Source organism: Panthera onca, chromosome C2 (genome assembly GCF_046562875.1).
Source record: "Panthera onca isolate mPanOnc1 chromosome C2, mPanOnc1 haplotype 2, whole genome shotgun sequence".
Lineage (NCBI taxonomy): Eukaryota > Metazoa > Chordata > Mammalia > Carnivora > Felidae > Panthera > Panthera onca.
In genome coordinates, this window is record NC_138347.1 from 55,150,506 (window position 1) to 55,178,051 (window position 27,546).

Genomic DNA, 27,546 nt, shown 5'->3' on the forward strand with positions numbered 1-27,546 from the left:
AGCACAGTTTCATTTCAAAGAGGAGCATTGTCTACAAGGAGTCAAGCACCTTACAAATGTTCTTGTTTAATTTCCTGCACCGCCCTATGAGGTAGGTGTTTTCCATGTCTCAGAGATAAGGAAATTGTGGTAAAAAGATCAAACCGCTAATGCGACAGAGAATGATTTCTGCTTCCAGGAAGATCAAGTGGAAGTACTTATCTCTTTTCCTCTCACTAAGCACAAGAAAACACCTGAACACTTCATATAAAACAAATATAAGGCTCTGAAAAATAGAAAGAAGAAGGACAATAGACTAGGAACCCCAGGACCCAAGGAGTGACAGTGTGGAGAAATCCCTGGGTTTTCTTTTAGCCAGAGGTTGACAACCCAGAAATGCCAACAGGCATAGACTGTAAAGGCCCAAACAAAGGCCTTTTCTCTGTACTAAAAAGACCAGGAAAGAAGAAACCTGTCAAGACAGGAAGCTTTTAGACAATAACCCCTCTATTCATGCCAAGCATCACAGAAAAACTGTGGTGGAGAGCCTAGATTTCTGCCTTCTGGAGGCTGTAAGATCCCCCACTGGGGTTGTATCAGGGAAAGCTGAACAAAAAATGAACTTGCATCCCTTCTAGGCAGTAAGGAGAAACTTGGCCTCACCCAGGGCAGTGGAGACTATGTTGGAGTCTGGGTTTCCACCTCCACTGAGTGGTAATGAAATGGCGTCTTTACCTTCCCTTACTGGATTTGTGTCCAAAAAAGCCAACTCAAATACAGTGTAAAGATAAGATCCAGAGTCCTATAAATTATAGAGGTGGAGAACAGATTAGTAAATTCCAAGGGTTAGATAGGTTGAGAGAAGGGAGGTGCATGTATCTATGAAAGTCAATATGAGAGATCCTTGTGGTGATAGATATGTTCTATCTATGAATGCCAATATCCTAGTTGTTATAGACTGAACTGCCCCCCCCACCCAAATTCATATGTTGAAGCTTTAACCCCAGTACCTCAGAATGTAACCATATTTGAAAATTGAGTCTTTAAAGAGGTACTAAAGTTGAAATGAGGTCATTAGGGTGGATCCTATTCCAATATGGCTGGTTTCCTCATGGGAAAAAAGGAAATTTGAACATAGACACTTATAGAAGGAAGACCCTGTGAAGACAGAGGGAGAAGATAGCCGTCTATAAGCAAAGAGAAACCATCCCTGTCAACACCTTGAGGTGCTCCGCTCACCTTAACTTCAGCCTCTGAGGCCAAGAGACTCGGAAGAAACCGACCCTGTGGACAACTTGATCTCAGACTTCTAGTTTCCGGAACTATGAGGAGGTAAATTTCTGTTTTTTAAACCCATCTGATACCTACAGGACTTTGTTATGGCAGCCGTAGCAAACGTATACACTAGTTATGATCTTGTACTTTGGTTTTGCAAGATGTTCCAGGGAAACTGGGTAAAGAGTACATGGCATCCTTTTGTATTATTTCTCACAAGTGCATGTTAATTTATAATTATCTCAAAATAAAAAGTTTTTTTAAAAGTGGTCTGAGTTCCAAATGTAGATCTCTCTGTTGCTAAAGCTTTTACCCAAGTTACCCAAACATTTTTAATATAATTTATTGTCAAATTGGTTTCCATACAACACCCAGCACTCATCACAAGTGCCCTCCTCAATGCCCATCATCCACTTTCCCTTCTCTCATACTGCCCATCAACCCTCAGTTTGTTCTCTGTATTTAAGAGTCTCTTATGGTTTGCCTCCCTCCCTCTCTGTTTGTAGCTTTTTTTCCCCCTTCCCCTACCCTACGGTCTTGTTAAGTTTCTCAAGATCCACATATAAGTGAAAACATACGGTATCTGTCTTTCTCTGACTGACTTATTTCACTTAGCATAATACCCTCCAGTCCCATCCACATTGCTGCAAATTGCCAGATTTCATTCTTTCTCATTGCCAAGTAGTATTCCATTGTATATATAAACCACATCTTCTTTATCCATTCATCAGTTGATGGACATTTAGGCTCTTTCCATAATTTGGCTATTTTTGAAAGTGCTGCTATAAATATTGGGGTACATGTGCCCCTATGCATCAGCACTCCTGTATCCCTTGAAAACTTACCCAAACTTTTGACTCAGTCCTATGTCAGAGGCTCATCACTTCTGAGGCTGAGTTAAAAAATCAGACTATTCAAATTTAGGTGATTGGCATGGGTGCTGACATAGAGTCTTAGTAGTGATAAGTCAATATGAGCATTTTGCCATAAATTTTTCTGATTTTCTTTATTGTGGAACAATACTCCTGACTACTTTCTTTCTTATAGTAATGACCCTATCTTATAAATCCAGAGCTTAGAGTAGGGAGTAACCTCAGATACTATTGCTTTCGTAGGTAAGTAAAAATACCTCACCAAACCTTAAAGGTAATTGATTCCACCCAGTATCCTATGACTTTCCAAAATTGTCATACTGTATAATTTTGAGTGCAAGTATTTCACAGTGATTAGGAAAAAATTGCTTTTAAATAGATATTTTTGGTACTACATAGACCCTACATGTAAGTAGCTATGTTGGCTCCTCAGCTGAAACATAGTAACCTGAACTAAAGAAATAATAGTCCATTTCCATTCTTAAACAATAAAAATACAAAAGGCAAAAACTTTGAACTCTGGATGTCTCTGTTTCTTATGTGGTAAAGGACTTTCATAAGGAATTTTCAGAGGTAATTTTGACTTTGTGAGTGTTTTGCTTTATATGCTGACTTTAGAAATTAACCTCCTCATAAAATCCAATCCCACTTTGCTATTTTGACACTTCTTTTGTCTGAAAGCATTCATTAACATTTCACATAATTGCCCCATTTCCAGAGCAAGTATATAATTTCCTGCAGAGTGAAGACTTTGTGATGCATATCCAATAAAGTCCATCCTGTCTGCTGGTAGTTGATACCTTAGTCTTACCACGAGCTTGAAAGAGATTTTCCTGTCGTGGATCCTACTGAATCTTGTTGGTCATCTGCAGCATTAAAATGTGACCATCAGTAATGACCATTTGTAATGTCTACTCTTCTTCAGTCATTGTTCCTTTAATGACTTCCTGGCTCTTTTCTGAATATATACTGTTAGTGGCTCTTGCCAAGTCAACATAGAATTTTAAGAAAAATTAAGTAAAGTACTTTCATAGCTTGATTTTTACCAAGATAGTCATGTAAATATGAATCTATTTTTATAATAACATTAGAGAATAGGGAAAGCCATTATAATATACCTATGAGAACTTATATTTTAGTGAAATATGAAGTCAAAGGATGGGCTTGTTGAAATAAGGATATTTTACTTTCTGACTAAAAAAGTAAATTGCACAGAGATTCAAGAAGAATTTTTTTTAAATCGAGTATATATATTTTTTCCCAAAGTGTTAAGAGCAATTATGAAAACAGATTTCATGTCATTATTTTTCAACTGATAGGACTTACTTTTTTTTCTGTTCAAACAAACTACAATTTAGAAGTTCTTTAATATTTATGTGTAGTTGTTAAACACATGGATAATTCTGGTGTTCAGCCCATAGAAGAGTAACTGGTAACTTTTTATATGTAATTCTATTTTAGGCCTTGAGAGAAATGGATTCCTTGGCCACTCTATGTAGACTGTATATATGTGCTTTAGGAAGAGCATGACAAAATCTCCATTGTTTGTTCCACAGTGACAGATATTTCAATCAACAGATCTAAGTTCCAGAAGTTGTGTCTTAGTTTCTTTTTTTTTTCATATTTGTAACTTAACACACTACATCTAAGCCTTTAGTGACCAGCAATCACAGCAATGTTTACATTCAGACTGCTTGATGTCTGGTATCTGCCAAATATTCTAAAATGATGTTTGTTGGCTCTTAAATAAAAAGCTTTGTGGCCAGTTGATCTGCTGGTCTGCACGAGCTGAACAGAATTGTTCCTTTTGTACTATTATTTATCCTTAAATTTGTCTTTCCAAATCAAGAATAGTCTGACATTCAGCAGTTGGTTTTTCTTGATCCTGTGCTGGTGGGTGATGCTTTTTTTGTACCAGAAACAAACAAATATGAATAATCATGTTCCATCTTTATAAAATTCGTGAGAGGAAAATCCCTATTAACACATATGCTTGTCTATAAATAAAACTGGTAAATGTCGATATTATTGCTTTAGAGCTCAAAGCTATAAGACATCATCCTATTTTCTTCATTTAGGAAGACTTTTTAAAGTCAGCCATCAATATACCTAAAACAAGAAGCCATAAAAATTAAGTTTTTACTTTTTATTAGAAAATATAGGATGAAAAGAAACCAGCCCTGAAGCTTTATAGACATGGAACCCTTGTAAACTGATCCTAGAAATGACACTGAATAAAAATAGCTACTTCCAGCTCTTTTAAGTCATCTGTTGAAGATCAATTTACATATTTCTCTTCATATTTATGCATACATAATTCTTCTTTAACAATCATTACCTTCAAGGTGACCACAGTTTCCTATTACTAAGCACCTAATGTGTGAAAGTCTCCACAGAACTTAAAGAGGTTATACTTGATATTCAAATATTAAATCTATACCTGTTGTTTGTAAGTGGAAAAAAAGATGAGTATTGAGATTGAGTCTGGTGATTAATAGGGTAATAAGAAGAATGAACTAGAAAAAATCAAAACAATGTGTTTGCAGCCTGTTTTAACTTAGGTTCCTCTAGGAACTTAAGCCATGATAATGTTCTTAGGAAGAAGAACCTAATATAAATTTTTTATGCGAATAGTTGACTTGGGGGAGTGAACCCAGGGAATAGGGGAGGGACCCATGGGAATATTAAAACAAGGGAGGAGGGAGAGCTAACCCAAAGGTGTGCACTTGAGTTGGCTGTCCCTATGGGCAACAGGGGTTTAGTCCTGATAAGGATGCTTTAAGGAAATACATAGAAGACCCATCAGAATTGTCGATCGTAGACACAGGGGAGAGGAACAACCCAACCTCTACAAACTAGGATTAACATTGGGGGGTGTTAATTTTCTCTTCTTCAGGATTTATACCATGAAGCAGAGAATCCCTGAAACAAACAAGACAGACACACACTACAGCTGACATGCAGTGCTGTCAAGAGCACCTGTACACAGCCAATGGTTGACTCAGCAATGGTCAGAGCCAAAAGGTGGGCTGATGGGATATGGGAGGGAAATGGCAAATATGCAGTGCCCATCTTTGACACTTACTCATTAGGTGCATCATTTGTACACTCTTTTTTTTTTTTTTTTTTACATTTATTTCTGAGACAGAGAGAAAGACAAAGCATGAGCAGGAGAGGGGCAGAGAGAGAGGGAGACACAGAATCTGAAACAGGCTCCAGGCTCCGAGCTGTCTGCACAGAGCCCGATGCAGGGCTCAAACTCACGGACCACAAGATCATGACCTGAGCTGAAGTTGGACGCCCAACTGACTGAGCCACCCAGGTGACCCTGTACACTCTTTTTTTTTTAAGTTTATTAATTTATTTTGAGAAAGAGAGAGAGAGAGCATGAGTTTGGGAGGAGCAGAGAGAGAGAGAGAGAGAGCAAGAGAGAGAGAATCCCAAGCAGGCTCTGTGCTATCAGTGCAGAGCCTGATGCAGGGCTCGATCTCACGAACTGTGTGATCATGACCTGAGCTGAAATAAAAATTCAGATACTTAACCAACTGAGCCACCCAGAAGGCCCTCGTTTGTCCATTCGTAGTACCTGTTTCCTCATCCTAAAGGAGGCAGAGGGTAACCTACCCTGCCTGTTTCCCTGGGTGATCATTTAGGATTTATTAAAGGACTTGGTAGCAATTTACGGAATAAGTCACTACAAAACTGAAGGTAGTTGAGGCTGAGCTAGACCTGAGACATGTAGAAATACAGAGAAAATAGAGAACAAAGAGGAGGTCACAGAAAGAATCTAGAAGGCCACGAGAAGCCTCTGCATCTGATGTGGCAGCTCTGTAGCAACCATGGACCAGGAAAGGAAGATGTGCACAAATGATGACAAATATCACAGTTAGCATCTTGTAAAGTAAATGTGTGAATTTAATAGGTCAAATTATTTACCAGCTGGGATATTAGGAGAATGTTCCTTGTTAGGAATAAGTATTGATTGAACTGATTTAGCAAATGCCTAATATATGAAGACTGTAATGTCTAGTCTGTCTCTCAGACCAATTTAAGATCTTTTACATTGCAGTCATGTCTGTCTACCCTTCAGCTTTAGAGATCAAATTCACTTTCTTTTGCAGTGTTTTGACAATTGAAAGTCTCCAGTTGGGTTATTAATTTCAGTCCTATTTGATCTCTGAGGATTCAGCCAGCAGCTACTCTCCCATCCTCAAATTATATGACAGTTATACTTTTATTTCTTCAGAACTTTTGCAAATTTAATGAGTGCTAAATGCCAACATTACTTTAAATTTTCTCTGAGCTTTAGTGTAGGTGCATGTTCACGATAGATATCATCAAGGCTAACAACATTCCATATGTTAGATCTTCTTCCAGAGACTTAAAGATATTATGGAAGAACTTCGCAGTGGAGAGCCCGAACTGGTACTTGGAATAAACAGATATCAAAGCCTAACAGCTGAACTTCTTCAAGCAGTGGCCTCTGGGCTTCCCTAATATAGGATCCTAATGGCTCATCCTACTTCCTTCAAGGTACCTCTTCCGGGAGAGATAGTGACAAGTACATCACAAAGGAGAGAGGTATGTGACCTAAAACTGCCTATTTAGTCTTCAATTGTGGCATAAATGTTGTAGTAACTTTCCCTGTGACATAAACCTCAGAGAAACTCTTATCTCTCAGCTGTTGACATTCTTAAAAACCTTAATTCTATTTTTGCTTCAACATGAACAGTCTCTGCATAATATCTTTGTGTGTATATGGCATTTCATCCTAAAACTTCAAAAATGTTCAAAGAATATCTAGTTCTTCTGTTATGAGATTCTGTGAAAGTCTGTTCTCCCCATGTGAATGCTTTGGGATCTTAGTATTCCTTAACCTAACATTAGAGTGGCTATAATGTACCAGGAACTACATGGCCCAGGGGACTGAGGGGTAAAAGCTGGGATTGCCTGGATCTTTAAAAGAAGTCCCATTTTGATCTTATGTCACGTTGATCTTATTAAATAATGATAGAAATTGGCATGAGTGACTTTGGGGATTCTGGGAGCAGGGCAGGGACCTCCAACTCAGCTTCCAGTGGGTAGTAAAAGTCTCACCAAAGACAGCCCCTGGGTAGAAGTGCAAGAAACAGATGGGAAAATAGAGGAGAGGAGCTCTCCAAATGTACCCTGTCCTTTGTTTCAAATGTCTCCATGTGGCGGGAGAAAAAAATGGATGTGGGAAGTAATGCACAAAATGTAGAAGGCTAGGCAGAGCCAGATGATCAAGGGCCTTGAGTACCTGGCTAAGGCTTGGATGGTACCCTTTGATCCAGACAGAAGAGCCCTGTTGAAATCCCATTGAGAGCCCATTGTCTTCATAAAGTATCTTTTTGTTCACTTTGTAAATTTGTGTCCATGCATCCAACAAGCACAATACTGACCACCTACTATGCACTAGTATGTAACAGGTACAATGCTAGTTATTGGGGATACAGGGGTAAGTAAAGCATGGATCCTAGTATCTACTGCGTGTGTGTGTGTGTGCGCGCGTGCACGTGTGACAGGAGAGTGAAGGAAACACCAACAATTTTAATAACAATATGTGATATGAAAACATAAAAGAGAAACACTGTTAAGCTCACCCCCACAGACTTCAGGGAAGTCTTTACAAAGAAGGCTTTTCTCTGACTCCAACTTTGTTAAGCTTGGGTGTTCTAGCAACCAGAACTGCAATGAGAATTGTAGATGCAGATAAACTATGACTTTGTGTAGGATTATGGTTCTTTTTCATAGAACTGTCAGCACTTACTGCAACCAGAAGCACACTTCTCTTTGTCACTCTGCAGCAAACAAGACAGGTTTGCTCTGGATGTGGAGTATAGAGCAGTCTTACCACGTAGGGTTGTGTGAATCATGACTTTTGATGATGTGACCGCTGGCACCCATAGCATGGAAATCAGAGAAGTGCCATAGATCAGTGTTTTGCTGCTCCATTATACTATTTGTAATGGGGCATTCTGATTTCTCGACTTTAAAATCTATAAAGACCCCCTGATCTGGGTGGGCTTTAATTTGAAAGAAGTCCTGTGTTACATCATTGGTTTCTTTGATCTGTTATGGATAATTAACCAAACATATCATAGACTTTAGTCTCTGTTTCACACTGCATACCTCATCCCTGCTTCTTTCAACTGAATTCAAACTTTACTCTTATGGACTACTTAGCATTCAACTGAAAGGCACAGATTTCTAAGTAAGGTAAGAATTTCTTCTACGTTGTTTATACTTAGATCTTAAAATTGGGCATGAATGAATCAAAAATACATGGTTTTACTTGATGCTTTATTTTTCTGTTAGGAAAAAATTGTTACTGGTTATTTAAATTGATTTTGTGCCAATATCTATAGTATATATGTGTAAAACAAATGCTTAAAAAAGGTTGTCTTGAAGAATCAAGCTGAGATATTTGAAATAAAAGAATTCACCAAAGGGGCACCTGAGTAGCTTCCGTGGTTAAGTGTCCAACCCATGATTTTGACCCACGTCATGATCTTATGGTTCATGAGTTCCAGTCCCATGTCGGGCTCTGAACTGGCAGTGTAGAGCCTGGTTAGAATACTCTCTCTCAGCCCCTCCCCTGCTCACTCACTTGCTTTCTTTCCTTCTATCTCTCTCTCTCTCTTTCAAAATAAATAAACATTCAAAAAAGAATTTACTAAAAGTGATAAAATGCAAAAGATTAAGGTCAGAATGTTCTGATAAGATAGTGAAAGGAGGATGAGAAGTATCTGTTTTGAAAAGTATTTGGGGGAGAGGTGCCTGGGTGGCTCAGTCTGTTAAGCATCTGATTTTGGCTCAGGCCATGATCTCACGGTCCGAATTCCAGCCCCACATCAGGCTCTGTGCTGATAGCTTGAAGCCTGGAGTCCACTTTGTATTCTGTGTCTTCCTCTCTCTCTGCCCCTCCCCTGCTCGTTCTCTGTCTCTCAAAAATGAATAAATGTGAAAAAAAATTAAATTAAAAAAAAGTATTTGGGGGAAATTTATGTCTGAGGGTATATTCTTATTTACACTGTAATTGTTCATCTAGTACACTAAGAAGACTTGTTAGCTCCCCCAAGGATACACTTTGCCCCACTCTGTGTGGAAAAAAGGATTGTGGATGTGGTTTTCTAGCAGAATCAAGTGATCATTGAATTCTAAAATAAGAAACTGAAGTCTGCTAGATATTTACAGTGTCTCAAGGGAGAGTCATTAAGTTAATCTCGTTTTTAATGCCTAAGAAAGGATATTGTAAGTTAAGATTTAATTCTCATTAGGTTCCTATTATTTGGGACTTTGGACAAAAAAAAAAAAAAAAAAAAAAAAAAGTACTGAAAGATACTTTGGATTTTCTGTGTTACCAGTCCCTGACAAAGAAAACTTGAGTTTCCTCACTTCTTGGAAATTTGGAGGAAATCATTTCTGTCAAGAGCAGTAAATTGGTGTCATCTCACACATTTATAAGCATATTTTAATTAAATGATGTAATAAGGTGTAGTGCTGAAAATCATGGTCTCCAGGGTCAAATAATCCTTGATGTGAATACCAGCTTCACTGTTAGCGGTTGTGCACTTTTCTCTGAGCCTTAGTTTGCTACTCTGTAAAATGGGATAGAAAGAACTTCCTAGTTTTGTTGTGAAGATTAAATGCAATGTTGTAAAGTCTTGGCAAGGTTCATGGTATGTAGAAAGTGTTCAATAAATATTGATTGTTATTACTTCAGAATACAGGTATAAAAGACAAGTAATTTTCTAGTTTTATTATAACATCATATTATGATGTCTTGTAACACTTAATGTCCTGAAAGTTTGATGGGTCTTAAAGTAAATTAAAGTCCATAGTTGAAGACTCTGTCTGGTTTCAGGGCCCAGCCCAACAGCGTGTTCTATCAGTTGGCCTGTGTTGTCAATTGATTCCTGGATTTAGTTTCCCTCCAGATGATTTGAAGAGACCACAGTTGTATGAATATTTTGATCAATAACCAGGGATCCTGGGTGGCTTCTCCTTGCTGTAGTCAGCAACTGATGTACATTGTACACTAAGGCATTAAAGGTGTTTTTCTTCCTGTGACTGCCAACCAACTGGAAATTCCCAGAGCCTTGCCTAGGAGTGGAAACGTTTTCTAAACTGTTACAGGACAGCACCCTCATCTTTGAGACTTTGAATGAATCTCTGTAACTGACTTGAAACATGCAAATGCCCGCCCCTCCACCCCCACCCCTGCCACCTAGTGAGAATGAATATCTTTTCTCTAGGAGGCCCCCTAACAGCTACCTAGGGGCCACCAAAGAGCCCTGTTAGTTTGACTTATTTTAAGTTTGGGGAAGAACAAATTGCCTACTCAGGTAAAAACTGTCTCTCAACTTCTCCCAGGCGAGACTGGCCTTTGGGTACACACTCTCTAGGGCTCTGACCTGACTTCCTTACAAAAGAAAACTAGGATCCAAGTTTGTTCCATGTAATTGGAGCTAAAAACATATGTAGCCCTAAAAATCCTGCTATTCTGGTTTTCTTTAACCTTGGATTTGTCTTTCCAACCCGATACTATCTTTCTAAAATATGTACACCTTTCACTGGTATTCAGTTGTGGTATTTATGTATTAAAAACCCCTCCAATTTGGCCCAAATTAAAGTTCCCAATCCATATTTTAAGGCCTCTTTTACTCCATGATCTTAAAAAATATATATATATATATATATACACACACATATATATATATTCTTTCTTTTGAGATAGACTTTACCCTTGGAGGCTTTCTTTTCTCTGGGTGTTCGTATCTACAGCTCTCTGTGACAGTGCACCCTGTGCCATCCCTCTCTGTTGCGAAATCAGATGTGGCTAGCCGGGAAAGCTTCTCATCTCTTCAGCTGCAGATTTTTTTTCTCTGTAAAACCTGTTACGTGACTCTGCAGAGGCTTACTCTTAAATTCTGAGTAATGGGGGTTGCTCTTTCTTTGCTCTTGGAATCTTGTAGTCTTTAATTGCATTACTCCTTATCAGCCATGTAGAGTTCAAACTACTAATCCCAACCAATAGGATATTAAGATTCAAACTGAAGATACATAAGCAAATGCACGCTTACAGCTCTATTGCTTTAATACTTTGTTTCACTCGGCATGTCTTCTCCATAGCCAGCCTGGTTCTGTCCTACACACCATCTTTGACGTATGGGGTCCTTGTAATCGAATTTAACCTAGATGAGAAGCATTGCAGAGAACACCTTCTGAAGAGAATAACCTTCTTGCCTTACCTTTCTATCCCATCCTCTATTTTCCTTAGCTGTAATCATTAGAATGTACTGACAATTACAGCAAATCAATGTTACCAAGACTGACTTTGGTAATATTCTCTCTACAGGATGTTAAGGCTTAATATCATTTCAAATTATGGCTTAACATCATTTCTTTTCTTGGAAAATATCACTGTCTTATACAAAGTTCAGTACTTCATTGAACATTCTATTCCCAGTTATATATTTAAAATTTTGCTTACTGTTTTGGGACTACCTTACGCATATTTTTTTCTTCTAAACCTATTATGATTAAATTGAGCCCTCCTGTCTGTGCTGTCCCAGCCACAAAATCCCCATTTAAGTCTGCATTTGAAATATTTAAAAAAGCATTTTCCCATGTTTAGACTTCCTTAATTTATATATTCTTTGAACTATTTCATCTAATCATCTGATCTCTAAAAATTTTGTTATACCTTTTTCAAAGCTGTGCTATATATTCTTTTAAAAAATTTTTTTAGTGTTTATTTATTTTTGAGAGAGACAGACAGGGGTGTGAACAAGGGAAGGCAGAGAGGGAAGGAGACACAGAATATAGCAGGCTCCAGGCTCCAAGCTCTCAGCACAGAGCCTGACACAGGGCTTGAACCCAGGACTGTGAGATCATGATCTGAGCTGAAGTCGGATGCTTAACTGACTGAATCATCCAGACAGCCCAAAGCTGTGCTATATATTCTTAAAAGCCTAAAACACTTAATGATCACTTACCTCTAATTATGTGAGAACACTTTCCATAACTTTTGAGATAACTGAAAAAATCCCCTCACAATATGTTTCTAAGTAACACAGGCAACAGGTGAAAATATTTAGCAAAGCTGTCTCATTTGTTTAGAACATTATAATGTGAATTAATACAAGACAAAGGTGCCCCTTTTTATTAGCAAAATGTTTAAAGTACCTAATGCTGATGATATTGAGTTATGATAAGCATTTCTGAACATGGCAAGTGGCAGATTATATTACAAACCCCTTCTTGAAAGCAGGATCTCAGTAAATATAAAGCATGTATAAACCTAGAGTTAATATAAAATTTCATAAAATGATAAGGAACTGGGGTGTCTGAGTGGCGCAGTCAGTTGAGTATCTGACTTTGGCTTAGGTCATGATCTCACCATTTGCGAGTTCAAGCCCCACATCGGGCTCTGTGCTGGCAGCTCGGAGCCTGAAGCCTGCCTTGGATTCTGTGTCTCCCCTCTCTCTGTCCCTACCCCTGCCCTGGGCTCTCTGTCTCTCTCAAAAATAAATAAACATTAAAAAAATGCTAAGGCACAATATACAAAGCACCTTATTTCTAGACCTGGTGGGTTACTGGAAAGATCATCTCCTGGGTGTGGGGTTTGGGGGGTATATATTGGAATAGAGTTCTAAGGGCTAAGATGGTAACTGTTGTTAACTTTTTTCATCTGAGATACATTATTTGCCTGTGGGACCTGTAGACAATAAACATATAGATATTTTTTATTCCCAAGATTTTATCACTTTTAACTATAAGGTAAAAAGCCTTTGGTAACTTCTAAAATTCCATCTGGTAATTATTGGTAAGGGGGACTCATTTCTGAGTTCCAAGGTATTTATACTAGCTAAAACTTACTGTGTACATACTATATTCCAGGCATTGTTTCAAAAACTTTTATACACATTAATTTGTATATTAACCACCTCTGTCCAATGCCACAGACCTAAGTGTAAGAGCCAGATTTATATCCCAACATTCTTATTCCTTATTGGTCTTTCTCAACAAGGTCATTTGTGGTATGCTTATATACCTTCCACCCAGATGTTATCAGATGTAGATAGCTACGGTCTATGCTATATTCTCAGTTGCCATAACTATTTCTGAAGAGTTAAATTTCAGGAATAGCTTTCATTTAAAAGGTATAGATTTAATATTTATCCATGACTGAGAGTGTAGTCAAAATATTTATCAACCCTTAAGGCAGCAGCACTAGCCAGTCAGTGAAGACACCACCTAATCAGATGCCCCATAAGCAACCAGTGAGATCATATGGATGCAAAGTGATTGGGTATAAATCTCCTCCATGACTAACTCATTCAGGGATGTCTATGTGACTCAAGAAAATTAGCAGGTACGTTTATCATTAACAATGTACATTATATTTAAAGATAGCCTATGGAAATCAGAAGATTGTGGTGGAGCAGGAGGACCCTAGGCTTGCCTCGCCCCGCTGATACAACCAGATAACTATCAAATCATCCTAAATACCCCAGAAATAGACCTGAAGATTGGCAGAACAAACTTCACAGCTAAAGGTAGAGAAGAGGCTACAATGAACAAGGTAGGAAGTGCAGAAATGTGGCTTGGGAGAAAATGGATTATGGCCGTTATGGTGGAAAGGGAGCCACAGTCACAGAGAAGGGCAAGAGACAGGTTCACACTCAGAAGAGTACATGAGAAAAGTAAATCCCCATAGTAATTGGCTTGGAGAGCAAGAGGGCTTGAATTTCATGAGTTCTTGCAACCAGTGGGGCTTAAAGCCTGCAGTTTTAAAGGCCAGTGTGCTTGACTCTGGGAGAACTCAAAGGACATTGGGGCTGCTCTTAGAGAGAAGGCTGGCAAACAGCCCACAGACATACAGTTTGGAAACAACAACCTGAAAAGTGCCTGGGGCACACAATGGGGAGGTTAGTTGCTCATCTTGGAGTGGGTCCCAGAGAGGCAGTGTTCACAGAGACTCTTCCAGGAACAAAGGAACTGGCAGGCACCATTTCCCTCCCCTGTTTCTCAGCATAAGCATAGGGCCACCTGTGGGAACCAGTGCAGCACTGACACTGGCTACCTAACTTGCTTTCACCAAGTCTGGCACCCCCACGCTCCCATGGAACCACTCTTCCCAGTCACACTTGCCTCAGTCCCAGCGTGGTGGGCCCCCTCCTTCAGAAGACTGGCCCAAGCCCCTGCCAACATTACATTTTCCAACCCAGGAGTTTTGCGAGGCCTCAGTTCCAGCAGTGGCAACAGGTCTTATTTCACAAGCAGACTAGAGCACACCTAGTTAAAACGTGCCACATTCAGGCAAGGGACAAAAACACTACCTGCAACAGGCAAAGAGAGCTTCTGCAGACAACCGTCCTGAAGGATAAAGCAGCCAGTACACAATAGCAGAGCACATGCAGCACACATTGGAGACATTCCCAGAAGCACCAGGCCCTGGGGCACAGAGGACACTACATGGCAGGGCACTACAGGACCTCTTCTTCATAAGGCCATTACCCTTAAGAACAAGAGACATAGCTGATTTTCCTAACATACAGAAACAGGCACAGAGACTTAGACAAAATAAGAAGACAGATGAATTTGTCACAAGCAAAAGAACAGGACAAGGCCCCTGCTGGAGACCTAAGAGAAACAGATATAAGTAACATACCTGATAGAGAATGTAAAGCAATGATCATAAGGATGCTTTCTAGGCTTGAGAAAAGAGTGGAAGACATGAGTGAGTGAGACTGTTAATACAGAGATAAAGAATAACATAGCAGAGATAAAGGGCTCAATAAAGGAAATGAGAAACACACTTGATGGAAAGAATAGCAGGCTGGAAGAAGCAGAGGAATGAATTCACGACCTAAAAGACACAGTAATGAAAAGTAATCAAACTGAACAAAAGAGAGAAAAAATAATTATGTAAAATGAGAATAGCCTTAGGAAACTCAGTGACTACATCAAATGTAATAACAATTATAGAAGTTCCAGAAGAAGAAGAGAGAGAAAAGGGGACAGAATTTATTTGGAGAAATAATAGCTGAAGACTTCCCTAATGTGGGGAATGAAACAGATACCCAGATCAAGGAGGCATAGAGGACCCCCAACAAAATCTACAAAAGCATATCTACACCAAGCAATATTATAATTAAAGTGGCTAAATATAGTGATAAAGAAAATATATAAAAAGCAGCAAGACAAAAGAAGAGTATCAAATATAAAGGAAATCCCATAAGGCTCTCAGTGGATTTTTCAGCAGAAACTTTTTAAGCCATAAAGGAGTGGCATGATATATTCAAAGCAGTGGATGGTAAAAACCTGCAGGCAAAAATACTCTATCCAGCAGGGTTATCTCTCAGAATAGAAGTAGAGATAAAAAGTTTACCAGAAAAACACAAACTAAAGGAGTTCATGGCCACTAAACCAGCCCTGTAAGAAATATTAAAAAAAAAAATTTTTTTTATGTTTATTTATTTTTGAGACAGAGAGAAACAGAGCATGAATGGGGTAGGAGCAGAGCGAGAGGGAGACACAGAACCTGAAGCAAGCTCTGAGCTGTCAGCACAGAGCCCGATGCGGGTCTTGAACCCACCAACCATGAGATCGTGACCTGAGCCAAAGTCGGACGCTTAACCCACTGAGCCACCCAGGCGCCCCTCCCCACACAAGAAATATTAAAGGCCACTCTTTGAGAAGAAAGGAAAGACCAAAAAATGACAGTATGAAGGTAGGAATATGAAAGCGCTAAAAATGAATATTTCTTTTTAAAAAAGCAGTCAAGGAACTCACAAAATAGAAGGATGTAAAATACGACACCATATACCTAAAACATGGGGAGGACAGGAGTAAAGAATGGTTCAAACTTAATATAGACTGACAGATGCAGAAGATGTTATATAGAAACCTAACGGTAATCACAAATCATAACCACTACCAAATATGCAAACAATAAAGAGAAAGAAATCCAAATATGTCACTGAAGAAAATGAACAAACCATGAAAGAAAGAAAGACAAGAAAGGATCAGAAAAAAGTCTCCAGAAACAACCACAAAACAAGTAATAAAATGACAATAAATACATATCTATTGGTAATTACTTTGAATGTAAATAGACTAAATGCTCCAATCAAAAGACATACGGTGACAGAATGAATGGGGGAAAAAAAAGGACCCATCTATATGCTGCCTAGAGGAGACTCATTTTAGACCTATGGCACTTGCAGATAAAGTGAGGGGATGGAGAAACATTTCTCATGGAAATGGATGTCAAAAGAAAGCTGAAGTAGCAATATTTATAGCAGACAAAATAGACTTTAAAACAAAGACTGTAACGAGATAAAGAAGGACACTATATAATAATAAAGAGGACAATTCAACAATAAGATATAACAATTATAAATATTTATGCATCCAACATAGAAACACCCAAATACATAAAGCAGCTAATAACAAACATAAAGGAACTAATCAACAATAATACAGTAATAGTAGGAGATTTTAGGGGCACCTGGGTGGCTCAGTTGGCTAAACATCCAACTCTTTTTTTTTTTTTAATGTTTATTTATTTTTGAGTAAGAGAAAGAGAGAGTGATCAGGGGAGGGGCAGGGAAGGAGGGGAACAGAGGATCTGAAGCAGGCTCTGTGCTGACAGCAGAGAACCCAATGCAGAGCCTGAACTCACGAACTGTGAGATCATGACCTGAGCTGAAGTCTGTTGCTCAACTACCACCCAGATGCCCTAAGCATTTGACTCTTTATTTCAGCTCAGGTCATGATCTCATGGTTCAAGAGATATAGCCCCATGTCGGGCTCTGTGCTGTCAGTACAGAGCCTGCTTCGGATTGTCTCTCTCCCTCTCTCTCTGCCCCTCCCCTACTTGCTCTCTCTCTCTCTTAAATAAATTACAAAAAAAAAAATAGCAGGAGACTAACACCCACTTACATCAATGGACATATCATCTACACAGAAAGTCAACAAGAAAACAATGTCTTTGACACACTGGGTCAGATGGATTTAACAGATATATTCGGAACATTCATTCCATCCTAAAACAGCAGAATGCACACTATGTTCAAGTGCACATGAACATTCTCCAGAATAGATCATATATTAGACCACAAAACAAGCCTCAATAAATTAAAGAAGATTGAAGTCATGTTGATGAGTTTGTATTTTTGAGCAAAATGAATCTATTGAATATTTGAAGAGGAGAATAAACTGCTCAAAGCATGCATGTTGGTCATATTCCCTGTCCTCTGTGATATGTAGTATAAGATTAATAGCAAGTGCTTTATGCTAAGGCCTTACCACTTGCAATAAATGCAAAATAAATTATTTAATACCTTAATCTACTCACCTATAAAATGGACATATTAGTATGTATTTTACAGAGTTATCACTATGATCAAATAAGGCATGTTTATAACCTACTTAGCAAATTTCCTGACACATCACCAACATTCACTGAGTGACTTCTATTGGTTATAAAGTGAACCACAGGAGATGACTTCTTGTGTACAGGGATGAACAAGGGGGTCTTTCATATTGCTTAAGCCATCTTTATAGACAGAATAAAAATCAGAGAGTTTTTTTTTTTTTAAATTTGAGAGAGAGAGAGAGAGAACATGCAAGTGAGGAAGAGGGACAGAAGGAGAGATAGAATCTTAAGCAGGCTTGACACTGTGGGCAGAGCCTGATACAGGGCTCGATCTCATGACTCTGGGATCATGACCTGAGCCAAAATCAAGAGTTGAACACTCAACTGATTGAGCCACCCAGGAACCCCTGAGAGAGCTTTCTAAGATCAATTCTTTTGTTGTTTACTTGATTTACTTTCCATATCTGGGTTTGAGTGCACACTTAGAAGGCAAGAGCATTGAGAAACTATCTTACCTGTGTGGCTGAAATGGTCACCCCTGAACATGCCCAAAAGATAATTGGCTTCTCTTCCTCTTGATGATGCAGACAGTGTGGAGTAGAAGGATGAGCTTTGGAATGAGACTCAGGCCCACTGCTTAAGAATCTTTGTGACTTTGCGCAATTTACTTACTTTCTGCACCTCCGTTTTTTCATTTTAATAGAGATCAAATAGGGACTTAAATGGGGACGATTATAGCTCATAACTAATTATCCAGGCTTTTAACATCTTTTCAAAGATATATCTCCATAGAGAAGACTCTCTTAACTTTTCATCTTTTTAAGTCTGTCTCTATAGGTGATCTAATTGAAAATTTTTTTTCTTTTCTGTAGTTTAGACTCCATTAGCACTGCCAACTAAAGAGCAAAAAGATTTCTGGGAAGATAAAATCTCTTACTCTTCCATAGATTTGTAATGAGAGAAAATAATCTGTAATTCTGAGTTTTTATAATCATATTTATGAATTCTGCCAACTTTGAATCTTATTTCTCCTTATACTGTTTTACCCTTTGGTCAATATAATAAAATACTTGAACCTCCACTTTCCTCCCCGAATGGAGTTGGCAATATTTTTTAAAATCCAAAAATATATGTTCCTCTGAACTTGTTCTTCTATAATTTTTTATACCTAACCTCTTTAGATTAGAAGGATGTCTATCAGAAACAGCTTCTACACCCTCGCCCATTTAAAATCAGTATCTGCAGAGGACAGCTATGAATCTGGCATGTGGTATCCAGTTTACTAAAGTGGGGACCTGGTGGAAAAAATGTGAAATCTTTGCTGATGGAATAAATAAAAATTATGCCTCTGAAATCTGTGCCCCTGAAGAGTTATGTGGACAGATTGTATAGTGAACAGGGGAGTAATCTCTTCCCCATGTACCTTTTGACTAGGGCTTGTGGGACTGTTGAAGGGAGGGAACAGATCGATGACTTCTACACAATCCCATCGAAGGAGTTGTTGGGAGAATCTTGCTCTACCCAAGTAGTTCTGAGAGTCCCTGTTTCTTTCCTTTTGAACACAGGAATGCCTTCATGTGGACTGCTTTAAGATTAACCTGTCTCAGGGCACCTGGGTGGCTCAGTCAGTCAAGTGTCCGACTTTGGCTCAGGTCACAATCTCGCAGTTCATGAGTTCAAGCCATATATTGGGCTCTATGCTGACAGAGTGGAGCCTGCTTGGATCCTCTTTCTCCCTCTCTCTCTGCCCCTCTCCCCCTCGCACTCTCTTTCTCAAAAATAAATAAACATTAAACAAAATAATAAAAAAAGATTAAGCTGTTTCACTAAATACTTCCTTTCAGCCTTCCTCAGTTTCCTTAAAAATCATGGGTCCACCCTTAGTGTGCAAATCTTCAGGGTCCTGGAAAGTCATTGTGATCTTTTACTAGTTTTCCAGCCTTGGAAAGGGTACTTTCCCTTTAGCAAGTAAAGGATAGTTGTTTCCAGAACTGGTTGTAAGCCATGGGCATGTTGTGTGGTCTGGGAATGCTAATTAGGTAAATGAAACCTGGCTTCTCTCTTTGACATCAGGATTGTGTAGCCTATTAAAACAAAAACATCCTAGCATTTCTTGGAGAAAGAACTGTCCAGATGACATCAACAAGAGCCCACATGCTTCAGTGACTCAGGTGTTGCTTAAATGCCAATGACAACTGGCTTGATCTCCAATTCAAAATGTACATGGTGGAGAATAAGTGGGTGTGAGGGGTATGTGGGGCACTTCCCTTCTTCCATTCTTTTTAAGAGGGCATGCACTTAATGTTTTTAATTGAAAGGAGTTTTTAATCTCCTCATAGAATTCAAAATAATAAACACTCATGTTAATTGTAGGATAGATTCTTTAGAGATGTTGGTTTATTCATTCATTTCATCATTGGTTGCATTAGGTGCTAATTGGAACTGGTGGACCTTTCTACCACATTTTTGTCTTTTTGGGGAAAAAGAAAACCAAAGCCTTATTGCAGTCTAGGAGTGCTGTACCTATTCTTTTTTGTCTACATGACTAGTCTGTGAGAATCTGAATCTCCTCTAAAATAACCACATCAATTGCTAGATATTGCTTTCAGAGATTTACAAATTTACAAATTGTATTATTAATATAATTATATGTAAGCTAAGCTAGCAGCTCTGTAGTTATCAAAATTAACTTGGCAAAAAAGAAAAGAAATCTAGTTAGTCTTTTTTTTTTTTAATCAGCTCAAAATGTTAAATAGTTTTTGTCAAAAGACCCAAGAAATGCGTAATAGCCTAAGTGAGAATGGGAGCAATTGATGAAGTCAGGTCTTAGAAATTGTAAGATTGTTAGGTTAGTGGGAGGGGAGAAAGGATGTTTTGGGATGACAGAAAGTTGTGTCAGGGTAGGATATCCTTGTTTTATGATCTTGTTTGTTTTTAATTAAAACTTTTTTGATTTGATGTATAAATTGGCATACAAGATCCCATTAGTTTCTGGGGTACAACATAATGATATGATATTTGTATATACTGTGAAATGGTCACCACAGTAGATTTGGCTAAAATCCTATTGTAAAATGTAAATTGTAATACATGGTTACAATTTATTTTTCTTGTGATGATAACTTTTAAGGTGTAGGATATTCTGAGTTTGATACTTCAGGGATGAAACAATTCTGGGCAGGAATCCATCTAGGAAAGTGTAGAGTGAGTGAAGAAGTGACTTAGTTTTAGAGTTCTTGATCTTCATCAAGAGAGTTTTGTATTTCTCATCACATGGGCATCAAAATCAGCAAGAATGTTGATAACAATGGGGATGGAGAGGGAGACTGAGTTTTGGTGCTAATTCTCAAAATCTCTGGGGACTGATTGGAATTTAGTAGGTAACAAATGAAGGCATAAGAATGCCAAGACAGATGATCCGAGCCACAGACATTCATTAAAAAACATCTCATACCTGATAAAAAGTACAGCATAGGGAATATAGTCAATAGTGTTTTAATAATGTTGTATTATTAATTAATGTTATATCACCACTTATCGTGGGGAGCAGTGAGTAATGTAATATAATATTGTATGTTAATTATACTTCAATAAAATTTATTTTTAAATTTCATACCTATAAAGGATGTAAAGAATACTGTAACATACTTATATATGCCCCATCTACCTTAAATACAGTTGACACTCCTTAGGTACCTTCCTATATGGGAGTAAGGATTACTTCAGAAGAAACAGATTCTCACAGTGAGATCACAGTGAGATCTTGAAACCCTAATGATACAGACGTGACAGTTTGGAAATAACATTGTACGCAGAGATTGACAGCTTTATATCCAGATTCCAGTGTGAAAGAAGATGGGAAATGAGTCATCTCTTTATTAAGAAAAAGGAAAAAGGGAAATGGTGCCTTTGGGAATGAATCACGTTTCAACTGAAGCTGGAAGACAGTGGGAACCTACATAGGTATGGGCAGAGGGAAGCTTATCATGAAATGATGTTTTCAGAGGGCACAGAAAAGAGGTCTCAGAATTGCAGGAGAAGTAGGAGGCTGGGTCAGGGGAGGAGCAGCACAGAACCTGGGGAAGGGTATGTATGAGAAGATGAGAGTGTCTTATTCACAGTGTGAAATGCCAGCATTTGCAGAGACGTGAAGGTGGGAAGGAACCGTTCAGGGCTTTCAAGGATAACCTGTCAGAGGATTTCAGTGCATTGTGTCTTGAGGACGTTTCTACTAGAAGCAACTGCTTAGCCAAAGATTTAGGTGCAAATGATTTATTAAAATAGTGCTCCCAGGAGAAACTAGTTAGGGAGTAGGAGAAACCAGCTCCACAGATGGGTGGGATAACATGACCCAGGTGAGCCAATCATGTGCAAGGAATTGTTTGATTGGATTTCTGGGTAACACATTTCTCCTTAAAAGGTGCTGGTTGAAATACTTGTTCTTTCCATCAGGGTTTGGTGGTGTGCAGATGTCAGGTCTGAGACATCCGCGGCCACGTTATTACCGTGAGCAAAGCCAGACTGTACATGAAGCAAAGCCAGAGAAGGTAAAGCAAAGATATGGAACCTGGTAAGATGGTTCCTGGGTCACACTGGCCTGGGACTCCCAGAATCTCAGAAAAAGTCCTTTGTTGTGTAAACCAAATTGTTCTGAAATTTTGTTGTCATTATTGTGATTGTTATTGCTTGTAACAAAACTGTAAATTCTCAAACTCTTTAGACTCCTCTCGTGTTTATCCAAATGTGCTTTAATCTTGGAATTGAGAGTAATCAAAAATGAGTAATGACATCACATATTCGGGTTTAGCTTAGAACACAGAGGAAATATTTCATAGCATTACAAGTAAATGAAAGAAAACTTCCTTTCTCATTGAAAAGGAAAGAGGAGATTATACTTCCACAAATATCTCTTCTAATTTATGTCTTCTGGTCTTGCAGTTAGCTTTTTTAAAATTTGAGAATGAAGAGACTGAGCCCTCCAAACCAATTTCCCCATTGAATTAAGCCTTTTATTTTATAGCAAAACAACTTTACATCCTCCGTGTACTTCCTAGGTTACTTTTCTAAATCTTCTGCATTCTTGTGCTCTTTGTGTTGTGTGCTCTGAGGTGGTTCTCCAAGTTGTCTTTGCAGGGCTTCTGCCTGCCTCTAGTCTGTGAATTCTAGCAGCAGAAACAGATGGCTGAATTCCAAGTGTATTGTTGCTCTAGTTGCCACGTTTATTCATTTCCTTTCCGAAGATTCCAAATTCTTCCGTTGTTTTCTGAGGCATTTGCTTTCTCCTACAGTCACCTTCTTGGGGTCTTTTTTCTTAAGTTACCTCCTATTCCATCAAAGTTCTTTCCCCATGTTCTTCACCCACCACACCTGAAGTCTGCTGCATTTCCCTCCTCTGCCCCCAATTATTTCAAATGTCCTTATCTCTTGCAGGCTTCTTTTCTTCCTTCGGGTAATTTGAGAGACTTGATTGTTCCTCTTTTCCTTTTTGACATTTTGAGGATGAACCATGGTCGTTTTTATCTCTTTGACAAATTCTTGTAATCTCTGCTTTATAAGGATTCAATCCCCATCTCCCTCCACTCAAGCAGCTAAGCTCGTCTTGTTTACTTCTCTCTTCTTGTAACCAAGTAGCATATTTTATTTCCCACTTTTCTCTACCTCCTACCTTAACCCTGCATTTCTCTTGTGTTTCCAGGTTGATTTAATCAGAGTAATTCATTCGCTGAGGACCTGAGTAGCCTGGGTGGTTTTTGTTTGTTTTTGTTTTTTGTTTTTTGTTTTTTAATAAAAGATAAAACTAATTCAATCCACATAACTGACCTGAAGTACTGAGTTGACATTTTAATTTTAGAAGAAAGTTAGATCTGTTACAGGTTTAGGAAATAAGGTTAGTAAGGATCTGAGATTTGATTTCTATATTGCTATTTATATTCATCTAATTCATACAAGAATGTATACTTACTAGTTACATAGATGTGGTTTTTCTAGTTGGGAAGTAAAATTTTTAATATGAAGATTCAACAACAATCTGACATTTTTATGGTATATAAATTGGGTTAGAGAGTACCTCATTTCATTTTCTATTTTACTGCAAGAGTTAGTCACTAGAAAATAGGTCTGAAAGAGTAAGCAGGAGATTAACTGGAAACCTGTAAATATTTTACTTTCCGAGCCTCCACCTGTCTACTTTTGCTGACAGTATGTTGACACAAACATGATTTTATTGACAATTTAACATCTCCCCCAACTTTCTGCTCTGCTAATTGTACTTTCATTTGTTCAGGTTACAGTTGGGGATTTCTGGATTCTGACAACCCAAGACATTCAGATCTATTCAAGGCAAGTAATACTGCTTTTTGAATAAGTTTATCATTTTTTTTCTTTTCCCCAATTCAGTTTTAGCCACATATTTAACATAGCCACAGGACTTGTCTCAGGTAGAAAATGGCTGCTACTTTAGGGATGTACCTTTTTCCTATTTTTGTTCTTGGGAGTTCTACCTCATAAGACATTGTGCAAAAGGTCCTGAAGTTGAAAGGAGAGGAGGTAGGAAGGAAGAGGAGAAAAGGAATTCCTTGAGGGCATTTAATAGAAATATTTCCTTGGTTCTCCATTTCTGTCATAGACTGGTGCTCTCCATGAAAACAGCACCGACTGATAAGAAATGGAACTTTATGAAATCATCTTCTCTGTTATCTTTTGTAGAGAAGTTAGAGGTCCTTCCTTGTCTTCTCCATCCTTTTTCTACTGTTTTGTTACAAAATTGTTTCAACAAAAAAGTAAAATTTTCTCTCCTCTTCCCTTTTATTTGATATTAAGCTTAATTAGGATATGTCTTGGTCCTGGAACATGGATGTCCATTTAACAATTCAATTTTGTCTTCATTTCAGGGAAATTTTCTTCTATTTTATCTATGTATCAACAGCTTAATTTGATAGGCTTTTTACTTCAATTCCAATAACAATTATCTTTATATTGCATCATCTCTGTTTTAGGGCTTAACTTTATCTAATTGTATTCATCTCTTCTTTCATCAGAATTATCAGGATGTATCAAATCTTTCTGTACCATGGTGTGAGATAATAGAAAATATATACATTGGTCTCTGCCTTTGGATCCTGGCATAGAGCTCCTAAAACTCTTGTAGATTCCTAAGTGACGGGAGCAGTAGGAGCATCTTTTGTTCTAATGAGGGACTCTGAGTAGGCTCCTGGATGGAGGCTGGTCACCAGAAAGACCAAGCCATGATTAGAAGCTTGGAATTTTCAGCTTTATTGCCCCTTCTCTAGAGAAGGAAGAGGGACTAGAAATGGAATTAATTGATCATGCCTGCATAATGAAGCCTCCACAAAATTCCAAAAGTATGGGGTTCAAAGAGCTTCCAGGTGGGTGAACACTTCTATATATCAGAAGAGTGACGCACTCCAACCCTTGGGACCCTCTCAGACATTGCCCTATATGTCTCTTCATCTGTCTGTTCATCTGTATCCTTTATCATATCCTTTAATAGACTGGTAAATGTGTTTTCCTGAGTTTTGTGAACTGTTCTAGCAAATAATTGAACCTAAGACACAGGAAGTAATAGGAACCTCCAATTTATAGCCAATTCAGATAGAAGTTGTGGTTAACCTGGGGACCTACAACTTGTGATTGGTATCTAAAGTGAGGGGAGGCAGTCTTGTGGGACTGAACTTTTAAACTGGGGGTTCTGACTCTATTTCCAAGTAGATAGTGTCAGAATTGAGTTAAATTGTAGGACACTCAACTGGTGTTGAAGAATTGCTTGGTGTGAGGAAAAAAACACCACACATTGGATAACTAGAAATATCTAAAGTGTTCTATATGAGTAGTAAAGGAGACACACAGAAGAAATATAGGGGTTTTTTTTGTTTTACTTTAATGTTTTTATTTATTTTTGAAGGAGAGACAGAGCGAATGTGAGGGGGCAGAGAGAGAGAGGGGGACACAGAATCTGAAGCAGGCTCCAGGCTCTCAGCTGTCAGCCTGACGTGGGGCTTGAACTCCCGAGCCGTGAGATCATGACCTGAGCTGAAGTCAGACACTCAACTGATTGAGCCACTTGGGCCCCCAGAAATGTAGGTTTTTAAAAAAATATATATGGTAATTGGCTTTCAGTAGTATCTCTTCTGTACTTAACTAACTCTATATTGTTATTGGTTCTCTCTAGAAATTTTAATACATGTTTTGTTTCCTTAGTCACATTTTCATCTTTCATTTATCTTGTTTTTGTGTACTTGTTTTACTGTACATGTGTTCTGGGGATTACTTTCTAGGGATATGGATTTAATGTAAGAAAAGGCTTTCTGGTTTTTTTGAACTGTTTTATTCTAGGTTGGGCTTTATTTTTACTTTTTAGTCATTTGCATGCTATTGCTGCACCCTCACCCCTTTCTGGACTGTGGTATCTATTCTATATTTAGTGTGTCATTTTTTGGTTTTGCTCAATTAGTGACAAAACAGTCAAATTGCTCTGACATAGTATGTATGTGTTGAGTTGATTATTGCACACCACCACCCCCCGCCCCCACCCCCACACTATATCTGAGATCTATGACCACTAACACAACCTCTGAGGTCACCATCTCATGTCAAGGAACTCTTTAAGGACTGTTATTTTGTATTCTATCCTGTTTCTTAGCCTGATTTATTGGCCAGGGGTGGACATCGACCTTTGCAGTTTCTGATAGGTAACTGGGCTGAAGTCTTTTTTTGGAACCTGCTGAATATTCTAGTCATTACACCAGTTAGTTGGTGTGTGTGTGTGTGTGTGTGTGTGTGTGTGTGTGTGTGTGTGGTTTTCTAAAGGAGAATATGTCAGGAGGCTTTGAATGGTTTCTCCCATTCGAGGTACTGTTGTATAAGCTCTACTTTCACTGTAGAGTCCACTTTATTGTTTACGTTCCCATTTCTTTCCTACTACTCCTCCAATTAAGAAAAAGAGAAAAATGACTCCTCTTCAAATCTTGGTATTAGTTTCCTAGGGCTTCCATAAAATGTACCACAAATATGGTGGCCTACAACAACAAGAACTTATTGTCTCACAGTTCTGCAGGCTATAAGTCTGAAGTCAATGTGTCAACATTCCCTTTTAAGGTTCCAGGGGAGAATCCTTCCTTGGTTCTTCCAACTTCTGGTGACTGCTGGCATTCCTTGGTTTGTGGGTACATCACTCCAATCTATGCCTCCATTTTCATATGGCTGCCTTTTTTGTGTGTCTGTGTGTCCCCTCCTCTCTCTCACTGGACTTAGGGCACACCCTCATCCAGTGTAATTTTTGTTTTGATACTTAATTACATCTACAAAGACCCTATTTCCAAATAACGTCACATGCTGAGGTTCTAGGTAGACATGAATTTTTGGTGGATACTAAAGGTGTAACTACAGGTTATAAAGGTATAACCTGTATAACTACAGGCATATTAGGAAAAACTTTACTTTCAAATTTTTGTCAACCACAAACACAAATCTACAGGATCACCGAAGGTTAGCTGTATTTTCTCTCCTAAAGACCGCAGTTCATATCCTACAGATGCCTGATGTCCCCAGATCTGGTAAATTGCTCCTTTAGCCCAAGGCAATGAAGATTCTCTTCCCTGTTGCTAGCCTTGGAGGTATAGCATAGTTCCTGTTAGTTTCCCTTAACTCTGCCCATCACTTTGTAGATAACCACATTAGTAAACTATTCTCAGCTACCCAATATATTATCACATTTGCTGCTCAGTCCCTGCCTGATTCTGCATCCTCGCTTTATAACTGATTTTGCAGGGAGTATTTCTGTTTTCCCATTTAAGACTGTATTTGTTCCAGGTTTTTCAGACATTCGCTTTATCATATTTTTAAAAGTCCTTTACTCATGTAATGAGTTTTTAAAATTATTTTGCATACCAATTTTTTCTTCATGTATTCAGGTGATTGGATTTTCCACTTTAATCTGTTTAATGTGTGTGGTAACCTGCGTTCTCTAGGAAGCAGAACCTGAAGCAAGGA

General features: G+C 38.4%; 1 long non-coding RNA gene across 1 annotated transcript; it reads left to right on the forward strand.

The window, feature by feature from the left end:
• Positions 1 to 173: 173 nt before the first annotated feature.
• LOC132683754 (uncharacterized) lies at positions 174 to 23,878 on the forward strand. Its single transcript, XR_009612361.3, has 5 exons — positions 174 to 1,311; positions 5,023 to 5,150; positions 6,492 to 6,707; positions 21,991 to 22,085; positions 23,822 to 23,878. It is a non-coding gene; the product is annotated as an uncharacterized LOC132683754 (long non-coding RNA).
• Positions 23,879 to 27,546: the final 3,668 nt, after the last annotated feature.